Source organism: Camelina sativa, chromosome 4 (genome assembly GCF_030686135.1).
Source record: "Camelina sativa cultivar CO46 ecotype springtype chromosome 4, ASM3068613v1".
NCBI lineage: Eukaryota > Viridiplantae > Streptophyta > Magnoliopsida > Brassicales > Brassicaceae > Camelina > Camelina sativa.
Window position 1 is genome coordinate 26,175,550 of NC_141883.1, and position 10,676 is coordinate 26,186,225.

General features: G+C 31.4%; 2 long non-coding RNA genes across 4 annotated transcripts; both read right to left on the reverse strand.

Annotated features, from left to right (window-relative positions):
• Positions 1–1,993, reverse strand: LOC104781860 (uncharacterized). Of its 2 annotated transcripts, none has more exons than XR_015597173.1 (5): positions 1,572–1,993; positions 1,230–1,390; positions 875–1,114; positions 649–788; positions 1–246 (listed from the first exon to the last, which is right to left on the reverse strand). It is a non-coding gene; the product is annotated as an uncharacterized LOC104781860 (long non-coding RNA). The 2 variants fall into 2 exon arrangements; XR_015597174.1 differs by having other exon boundaries at positions 1–304.
• Positions 1,994–6,484: 4,491 nt separating this feature from the next.
• Positions 6,485–8,284, reverse strand: LOC104781862 (uncharacterized). 2 transcript variants are annotated; one of them, XR_766953.3, is made up of 5 exons: positions 7,884–8,284; positions 7,569–7,758; positions 7,334–7,435; positions 6,859–6,909; positions 6,485–6,684 (listed from the first exon to the last, which is right to left on the reverse strand). It is a non-coding gene; the product is annotated as an uncharacterized LOC104781862 (long non-coding RNA). The 2 variants fall into 2 exon arrangements; XR_015597546.1 differs by having other exon boundaries at positions 7,569–7,647; positions 7,884–8,180.
• Positions 8,285–10,676: the final 2,392 nt, after the last annotated feature.

The following is a 10,676-nucleotide window of genomic DNA, read 5'->3' on the forward strand; positions in this document are numbered from 1 at the left end:
TACATAAGAAACTTATGTTATTCCATTCACTGAAATAGACGGGCTAAGGGCATGTCCATCAAAGAATGTAATAAAAGTATCTTAAAACAAATTTTATTTTTAATTTTGAAAAAAGTGAAATTAAAATTTTCTTAAGAAACTTTAATATTTCATAGGTCCATTAAAGGTTTTTAAATTTGAAGTTTTTAAAAGCTTCTTGTCCGTGAGCAAAACCTTCTTGTCTTCTTCTTCTTCTTGTCGACAATCCTAATGGAATGACACATAGCAATCATTTGACCATTGCATATCATTAAAACAAGTTAAACTGAAACAATACAAGCAAACATTGATTAAGTTAAACTGAAACAACACAAGCATATCATTAAAACAAGTTAAACTGAAACAACACAAGCAAACATTGATTAAGTTAAACAGAAACAACACAAGCAAACATTGATTAAGTTAAACTGAAACAACACAAGCATATCATTAAAACAAGTTAAACTAATACAACACAAGAAAACACTCGGTGACATTTACCAAACATTCGGACTGAAACTAACTCAACACAACAAACATAAACTCAAACTGAAACTAACTTGACAACATGTGAACAAATAACAGCTCTCATAGATAGATACAAATTAAATAAAACAGGAAGGTCCTTACGGGTGTAAGCGATTCCATTTTAAGATAGAGAACTAATTCCCATTCTCCACAGCCTCTGTCCTTTTTAAGACAGGAAGGTCCTTCGGGTGTAAGCGATTCCATTGTCTCCATCAACAACTTGTCCTTTTCCTCTCATTATCCTGTCATTCATCACCACAACCATTTAAACTTCAGAGCTTTTGACAATTCAATGTACTATGGAAAGACAAAATAGACTTAGTTGTACCATCTCGTTGTCAATAATCCTTCTACTCCGACTGGACCACGGGCATGGATCCTGCTTGTGCTTATTCCCACATATACATAAGAACAACCACCCACATTAACCACTCATTCATCGACACTTCTCTATCTATTCGGCTTAATAGATGTGATATAATATGTCTCTCTCTTCCCTACCTCTGCACCAAATCCGAATCTAAAACCATCAGAGAATCTTGTGCTTGCATTGTGGAAAACAGTAGCACTGTCAAGAGCACGAAATGTTAAAGAATTAGTTAGTTTTCCGTATATTCAACCTCCAACATTTTATATGTTTGATATATCAAAAGCACAAATGCTCAAGTACATGAGCTATTTACCTGTATACTTGATGGAGAAATATCTCTGCAATAATCAAAAGCACAAATTCTCAAGTACATGAGTTGTTGAACACTCTTGTCTTCTCTCACTCGTTTCTCCATTTCTTACTTCTTTTGACTCTAACCAATTTGAATAAGCTTGAAACTTTCTATTTTTTCCACTGCAAAAAATTTGATGGAGGAGTCAATAAAAATGTGAAAAGATCACCAACCAATATTTGAAACTTCAAAGACTATAAAACGATTAGATCCATTTTTTCTAAGAATTTGAGAGAGAGATGGCAACAAAATTGAGAGGATTAAGAAACAAAAACCAAAATTCATCGTAAGAAAGTACTGTACCAGTAGAATCAATGGAGATGTGATTGGATTGATGAACCGAGATGTGATTGGATTGATGAACCCACTAATTAATCGCGATCGTATTGATGAACCGAGATCGTCAATGGTGTCTCTTACGGTGGAGATGTGATGCCGCCGGTAAAATCCACTTTCTGACTGAATCACTGACTAAATTTTCCGACTGAATCACCGACTGAATGACCTTTCAATTCTATCGTGTCTTTTCCGTGGAGATGATATTGAAGTCGATCAAGGGAGAGAGACAGGAAACAAACGAGAGAGAAAATTACATAACAAAAAAATAAAAAAAAAATTATTTTTCTCCCACCCAATCAGAAACTGACACACCAAGTTTCTTAACATACCAAAAACATCTTAGTTAAACAACGATTCTAAACTAAATCATACAAAAACAATTAAATTTAATCTCTTATTGAAAGATAGAAACTCTTAAGCAACTGCTTAAATCCTTTGATGGAGATGACCTAAGAAAGCTACCACTTTGAGGAACATATTAAAGATCCTAGGTTAAGAGCGATAAGAAAATATATCTTAATTAGTATATAAGAACAAGATTAATGGGGGGTTCATATATTGGGGTACTTATACACTGTTTGAATTTTTTAAGAATTTATTGTGTATTGTTTTGTAAATAAAAATCCATGATATCTTAGTTAAAATTTTCTCCTCCAATGGTAAATTTTAATTTTGGGTATCTTATTTTTGAAAAAGTTGTTTTTTGAAATTTTAAAATTTTAAATAGAATAGAAGTAGTATAAATATGTAAACATTTAAGATTTTATAAAAATAGGAAAATATTGCATTTAATTAATTTGTAAACATACAAAACATAATAAAAACATTAATACATTGTGGGATGTAGTAATCTCAAAAGGGAGATTCAGCTTTGTTTTGGGGAATGAATGAGAAGTGAATACAACAAAATCTCAAAATAGTAAAAGTGGCCAAAAGGTTTTTGATTTGTTCACACCAAGGTAAAAGAATTACAAACACGACTCGAACTCTGTTTAAAGATTGAACATACAGAAGTATCAAAGATTACTCGACTTGCGTTTTCTAGTTTGAGGTTCTCTTGTATGAGTAGAGGATTCTACTCTGTTTCGCTTAAGATGGGGACATCGGTATAGCAGAACACAAGGTCATAGAATCTCCAACGTTTTGCTTTGTAGAAACCAAGAACTGTTTGATTTAAGCGATCCTTTCTTTTGTTGGTGTCTTTGTGGTTGGACCATCAGAGCTGAATTTGCGGACAAGGACTTTGAAACACGGCAAAAACACAATGTATAGTGCAACAATTATAAATGGAGCCGCTAAGCCAACACAGAAGAACCTTACCACATTTCCAATGCTTAAGAAAACATCTCGAGAAGCTTGGCCTATCAACACCTTCTTTAGAGCATCAGATGTTAAAGGAAAATGAGGTCCACCGATAATTTGTTCACCAAGCCGTTAGAAAGGCACCACAAGACTTCAATGTGACACACATAGCCAAAAACAAAACTACACATAAGTACTCAATTCGATACTAGAAGATCAATAAAACACTTTGTTTTGTGTTGTCTCTCTATATTGAATCAAAAGCCGTAACTTTGAAGGAAGCTTTAGAGATCGCAAACACTAAATGTTCGATGAACAACTATTCGTCAAACGAGAACGCACCACATATTGGAAATACTCCCATGGTAATCCCCATTGCTGCAGAGAACGCCAACTGCTTTGGCTCAACACCTCTAAAGGGTACACAAATTAAAAAAAAATTGGTTCATTTACACAACACATAAATATGGCAAAAACAATGAGTCTTTACAAGCTATAGGGTTACACATAACTGTTCGATTTGGTCTCTAGTAGTGCAAATAAAAAAGCAACAATCAAGAAGTAAGCACACGTCATCTACTTGAGACCACAAGAAATAGGAAATGGTATCAAACTAAACGACATCGACTAGCAAGTAAACAACTTTATAACACATAGTAAAAGGATTCAACAAAATATGAAGAGAGCCACATAATCAATACTCAATTTCGATTCATACAATTCCAATTCATAAACTTACCTTGTGATTCCAATTCATTTCATCTCTCTTTCGATTTATTCGACTCCACATTCAAACCGCATCCATCTCCAACTGAAACTCGATTCTTCCTTTCGCGATTGGCTTCCAAATCGGTTGGGCTACTAATCGCCTTCTCTCCATTCCCTTCGAATCCAAACCCTTCCTCTGATTCCAGGTCCTTCGAGTCGAAACCTTCAAGCTTCTGATCCCAAATTTTTTTTACGTTTCAAGGGTTTCAATCGCAGCCGATAGAGAAAGAGACAGAAAAAAAGAAAAAAATGATTGTACCCAATTTTTTTCCCCTTTAATATTTTTCTTTCGCCCAACAATACGCCGACACGTAACGCCTCTTAAACCAAGTTTCAGTCTCTTATATAAAGGGATATCTTATATTTTTTTTTCATTTCTGATTAATTTTTTTGCACCAAAACTCTAAGAACTCAGTTATGAACCCTCAATGGGGAAGGTCTAAGAGCGTATGTCATTCAATTCGTTCAAGATGCCTTAGGAAAAGTTATCCTCAAAAAAAAAAAGGTTATTACTCTACAGTTTGGAATGTTTTCCGTTTATTTTTTTCCACACGCACAAATTAAAGTCACATGTCTCTTGTTTTGGGACTTCAAGAGTTTTAGAACCGGTTTCAAGTTGTTCTACTTCTAACTAGTTTCTTCTGAAATTGTAAGATATAAAAGCCCGAAAGGTTTTAATGGGCCTTACTCGTTGAAACTTGAAATCGTCTGTGTTAAAATCCCAACAATCACTTGACATGTCAGCAAACAAATGACCAAAATAGATGTGATCTCCGAAGCCAAAAGATGCGTGCTCATATGGGCTCTTGATTTCGTTTAAACTAGAGTCCAGCAATTAAAACCAATAAAAGCAGACTAGATAAGACAAAACTATTTGAAGAAAATGGCGAACAATGTTTATGACCAATACAAACACTAGCTAGTCTCAGTTCAATGGTCTTAGAGCAGCAAGTTCTCTGTATTCCCCGATTCAAGTTCAGTGGTCTGACGCAAGAACTACATAATAAAGTCTTTAATTTTTGACGGATGAAAAAACCTTTTTTTTTTTTCTTTTGGGTAAAAAAAAACTATTATTATCCGACTATAACATATAACCTACTTTGTTTTTATTAGTGTATCATTGCGTTACAATCCAAATTCAAACTCATGTTTTGCAAAAAAATAAAATATCACTATCCAATATATCTAGTGCTAGCAATGTTTAGTTGTCCAAACGGAATTGTGGAGATATTAGTGTCTAGAAATTGATTCAAGTCATGGTCGGCATGAAGTGATTCATCATGCTCATGAACCGATGTTTCGTTAGGGACCAAATTTGCTTGAGAACTTGGTTTAATTATTTGTTCAATACCACGTTAGTTTTAATTGTTTCATTTTATATGCTGACTACCATGGTTGAACTAACTTATACCCACTTCAGTTAAATTGTTGTATTCTGTTGACTAATTAAATAATTAAAAAAAGATCAAACAATATAATACTATAAATATGATATAAAAATGTATCTATCAATATCAAGACAAAGTGATAGCTAGGTTAGGGAGAGTAAGTCAATGGTTCTCAAATTTTCGCTTAGAAAACAAATCTCATTTTGCTTTTTTTTTTTGTTGTGGCAAAGTTTACACCATGATGTGGTTGGTTTCAAACCCAAAGATATCTTCACATGTGTGAAATGTGGACGAAAAAGCATATAAAAAGAAACGGTGGCTGTATGTGATAGATATTTAAGAGCGACATTATCGGTGGTCTCTTATTTGTGAGTTGTTAAACATTGTTTGGTTATTTTATGAATTAATTGTGTTTTGTTTTGAATATAAGAATCCATAATCTTTTAGTTAAAATTTTATCTCTAATGATAGGTTCTAATTTTGGGTCTCTTGTTTTTGAAAATATTGATTTTTTGAAATTTAAAAATTTTAAATAAAATAGAAGTCGTATAAATGTGTAAACATTTAAGATTTTATAAAATAGAAAATATTGTATTTAATTAATTTTCAAACATACAAAACATAATAAAAGCATACATATTACAATAGAAGTGGAATTCATAAATGGAGAAAATAATTAATATACAGTAAAACCTCTATAAATTAATAATGTTGGGACCAAGACATTTTATTAATTTATAGTGATATTAATTTATCTATAAATTAATAATTATTAATTTACACTGTAAATTAATAATTATTAATTTATAGATATATTTTTAATTGTTTATTTTTTTTAAAATTATGAATTGGAACAATTATAGCAAAATAAGATTAAACTTTCGGATGTTATAAATTTTATGGTTTAGGAATTGAACTTGTAATATTTATAAAGCATTATTGACAATAAATTACAAATACTATAAACAAATTGACTTATACACATGACATACATAAATTCAAATTTATGAATAATAATAATATTAATTCTCATATTTTAATAATCTGTCTAATTATCAAATTGTAAATGATGCATATCTAAAAATTAAAACTTTAAAATTTAATTATTTGTATGACATGTTATAAAATATTTTAGAGATATCATTATAGTTTGAAAATACAACATTACAAATGTTCTATAGAAATGAGTTTTAGGAGAAACATACACTATTATATCAGTATATATATATATATATATATATATATATAAATTTACATGATTATTAATTTATGATATTATTGGGACCATATTTTACATTGAGATTTCAAAAAAATTATTATCTTATTATCTTATCGAATATTGTTAATTTTTACACTGGCCCGACTTGGGACCAGCAAAATTTATTAATTTATAGTGATTATTAATTTATAGAGTATTAATTTATAGAGGTTTTACTGTAATATTGATTTATGCCAAATTTTTAGATTCTGTTTCTAAACAAGCTGTGTTTTGGTTGAGTGTGTTTTTAAAACAGTAAAGAATGGGAGTGACCGGTCTCCACCATTCTCCAGCAATGATTATATCGTTTATCTTTGCTCCATATAACAACGAGAGTGATAGCAGTCCCATATCGTTATTCCTAAGACAAACAAGAGGTGATTAAGAGTTTTTACACAACATAAAAGTTCAATGTTAAACACAGAGCAAAGAGAATAAATAGAGACAATAACCATAGCATAAATGTTAAACACAGAGCAAAGAGAATAAATAGATGTTCAAGGAGAAAACAATAATCAAAAGAAGCAGAACCTACATTTATTAGCTGCATCAATGAAGCTAGTTCTGGCTCACCAACAAGATCAGTCTGCAACAAAGTACAAACATTTTTCAGCTTGTATGATGTGTCAAGGTAGAACCATAACATAGCTTACCCTTTGTGATTTTGTCTGCAATGGACTTCTTTAGGACACCATAAACCAATACAAACAATTCTCAAGTTCAACTAAAAGAAAACTATTCCATAGAGGAGCAGAAACACTAAAAAACTAAACAAAGAGCAAGTATTCACACATAACATCAGATTCGTGCAAGATATTAACTAAGTGCAGGATGAATAAAGAGAAGAAGAAGCACATCAAAACATTACAGAGTATAAGAAACAGAACAATACTATAAACGCTTCACGTTTTTAAATAAAAGCATAGGAATATGAGAAACACAAAAGCTTCATACATCATCAGAGAAACGATTAGAAAAATAACAGTAAACAAAAATATATAAATATATACCATGATCGACATGGGCAATGACAGACATGTTACGGATGTTGTGTTTACGATCCATAATTTTCCGTTGCTCTTCAACTGTGAACTTCACCTGCAAGTTACAAACTATTAAACAAAAAAAGGAGAACAAACCCGTTAGATTAATATCACACAAACGAATAAAAACAAAGCTAGAATTCATAGATGAATCAAGAACAACAGAAGATAGTTTAGACGGAGAAGAATCATATCAACCAACCTAACTAGCCTGGGGGAAAGATGTTGACACGCCGAGTAGGAGGAGAAGCCAAAGAAGTAAAACCTTTCTTCTCATATTCCTATGCATCATTCCCGATTCAGCGAGAAAGTGTACCATATTCAGCGAGAAAGTGTACCATATGCAACTTCTAAGTTCAAGCATCTATTCTCAAAGCATCTAAATACACTACCTAGATACAGAAATGCAGAGATAATTATATCAAAACTTTTGTAAAAAGCCAACGATTTCAACTGAGCAGCTAAATCAGAACAACAATCATAAGCAAAACAATGAAGCTAGGATTGAGAAACTTACCCTCTGCTTCCAATTGATTCAATCTCTTCCGATTGAGTGGACTCCCAATTCACGATTCATGATTCCAAATCGCCTCTCCTCCAACCTCTCGGAGCCGATTCACGATTCAATCTATCGCGATGGAACACGGCCGAGTCATCAATTCACGATGATGAGCATCTCCTCCGACCGCAATCTCCTCTTCCTCCACACCCTTTGATTCGAAATACAAATCTTCGTTTTCTCGCAATCGCGAGAGAAAGAGAGAGAGAACGAAATAAATATTTTTTGTGTTAGACCAATACAATGCCGACATGTATCGTCTCTTAGATCACAAATGGATATACTATATAAGGGGAGTTCTTAGATTTTTTCTTTTGTTCTGATTTATTTTTTTTCTACCAAAATGCTAAGAACTCCCCTATGAACCTGCCAATGGGGAAGGTCTAAGTTACTTTATCCTTCCGTTGCTCAGCATATAATCTTTCCTACGTCTACGTGCCATATAATTTAAATTGATTGAATTACAACTAGCGATGATATCACTACTTCAAGATTCAAGACGGTTTAGATCCGATTTAAAACAACAATTCATATCATGGGTGATGGAGAGGTGGTGATGGCGGCCACAAAAATGGAAAAGGGATAAAAAAGATATTAGAGACGAGCCTCCTTTAAGATCCAAATAAATTTGGGACATGGATTTAATTTATGTTAAGAATAAAAATTCAGATTTGAGTTGAAGTGGAGTTAGACGAACAAAGACTGATCTATTTTGTCCATATAGATTTTAAAGGTTCTAAAGTTGTAACACGTATGTTAATCTAGTAAACCTATTGAGTATAGATGTATATAAGAGGTTGATTTTGCATGCACTACATATATAATCAATCACGCACGAAATCCATCACGCTATTAGACATATAAACGTAGTTTGGGATATATTTTTGATTACTCCAAATACAAGTTACATCACCATATGAATTATACTTTTTTTTTGGGCAACCATGCATTATCCTTAAAATCTATATTTTCTTATACTTGGGATCTTATAAGTTGGGAAGTTTGGGATTTGTAGTTGTACGTGGCCTAAAGGAGGTACCCCTAAATCCTTACCAACCACATGGTGAAGTGCCCCCCCACAACAAACGGAAATTGCCAACCCCCGGGGGAGATGGCAGCCGAGAGAAAAACTTTTGGAGCTTTCTTTTTGGAGCATTCCTTATTATTAAAACCAATTATATATATGTCTGTAGTGCATGCAAAATCAACCTCTTATACATCTATATGATACTTTCTAGTTTTACTAGATTAACGTGTTGGAACTTAGAACCTTTTGAAATCTGTATGGACAAAAAACAGGTCAGTCTTTGTTCGTCGAACACCAGCCACACGAAATAAACTAATATATCTAATAACTCTTTTGCATCAAGAAACTAACGATACGAAACGGTGCAGGTGAAAGAAATTATAACCAAACATCTATTGGGGTATTTTCATTGCACGTGAGCATAATTGCTTAATTGGAATTAACCTTATCAGAAATCACGTGACTTGATTAATCGAGTTTATATCAGTTTAAAATTAAAATTTAATTTCAACATAATTTTGATTTTAAATAACGAACTATATTAGTTTATATCAGTTTTTGATAAAAAAAAAATCGAGTTTTTGTCTAAAATATTGTAAGACGTTGTAAGTATTTTTGACAACTAATCTCTACTAACAGATATTTTATCTTTCTAAACATAGCTCCAAAGTATAAAAGCCCAGTCAAATAGCATTGAAACAAAATTCATGCAAAATAAAAAAATTATACTAGATGACAAAAATATTATACAATTACGAAACTCAATTTTATCCACAAAAATCTTTTTTTTTTAAATAATAAATATATTTTATTATATAAAGTTTAGTTATCAAAGTAATAACTCATCTGATCGTAACACGTGATCAAAGTTAAAAACTCATCTGTGTTAATTTTAATAATTATTTATCCAATTTAATAACTCATCAGATCATGACACGTGTCAATTTTAACGATCAGAAATCACATATCAAAGTTAGTACCTCATCGGATCATGACACGTGTCAATTTTAACGATCATAAATCACATATCAAAGTTAGTAACTCATCAGATCATGACACATGTCAATTTTAACGATAAGAAATCACAGTTTTCAAACTTGGTAAAACGATGCATAAAATAATTGTAATCTTATTATATTAAAAAATTTTTGTTAATCCTAAAAGGAAAAAGATTGTAAATACAACCCTGTATACAAGCAAACAGATGATGATATATTTTTCACCAAACAAAATAATTTCGACTAGTTTTATTTTTCTTGGTAAAATTTTCTTCTTTGTTTTTTATTAACTTTTTGTTTGACACATCATTGTTCTTGAACAAGTCTCGAAGGCAATTTGTTTTGTTGTCTAATCGAAAAACCTATACAAAAGATTCTTAGATATTACCATGTGTTTTCGTTGTTGTTTCTTTGACTTTGAAGTGTTTATAAAGTTTTTTTTTATGCATAATAACTAAGGTTTTTGGAAAGACAAATTTTTCTTATTTTTTAAAACCAAAATATACTTTTACTTTCTACCTTTTCAGTTTAAAATAATTAAGATTAATATATTGAATAGAGATAACTTTTTAAGAACGAAGTTTTATATAATAAGATTTTATAGGAAGATGTAATTTGTATTTATATAGCTTTTTAATGTAATTTGAAATAGAAAACCAAACTGTTATAAATTTAATACAATACCATTTTTTTTTTTCCTCAAAAGGTACTTATATTAAATCAAGC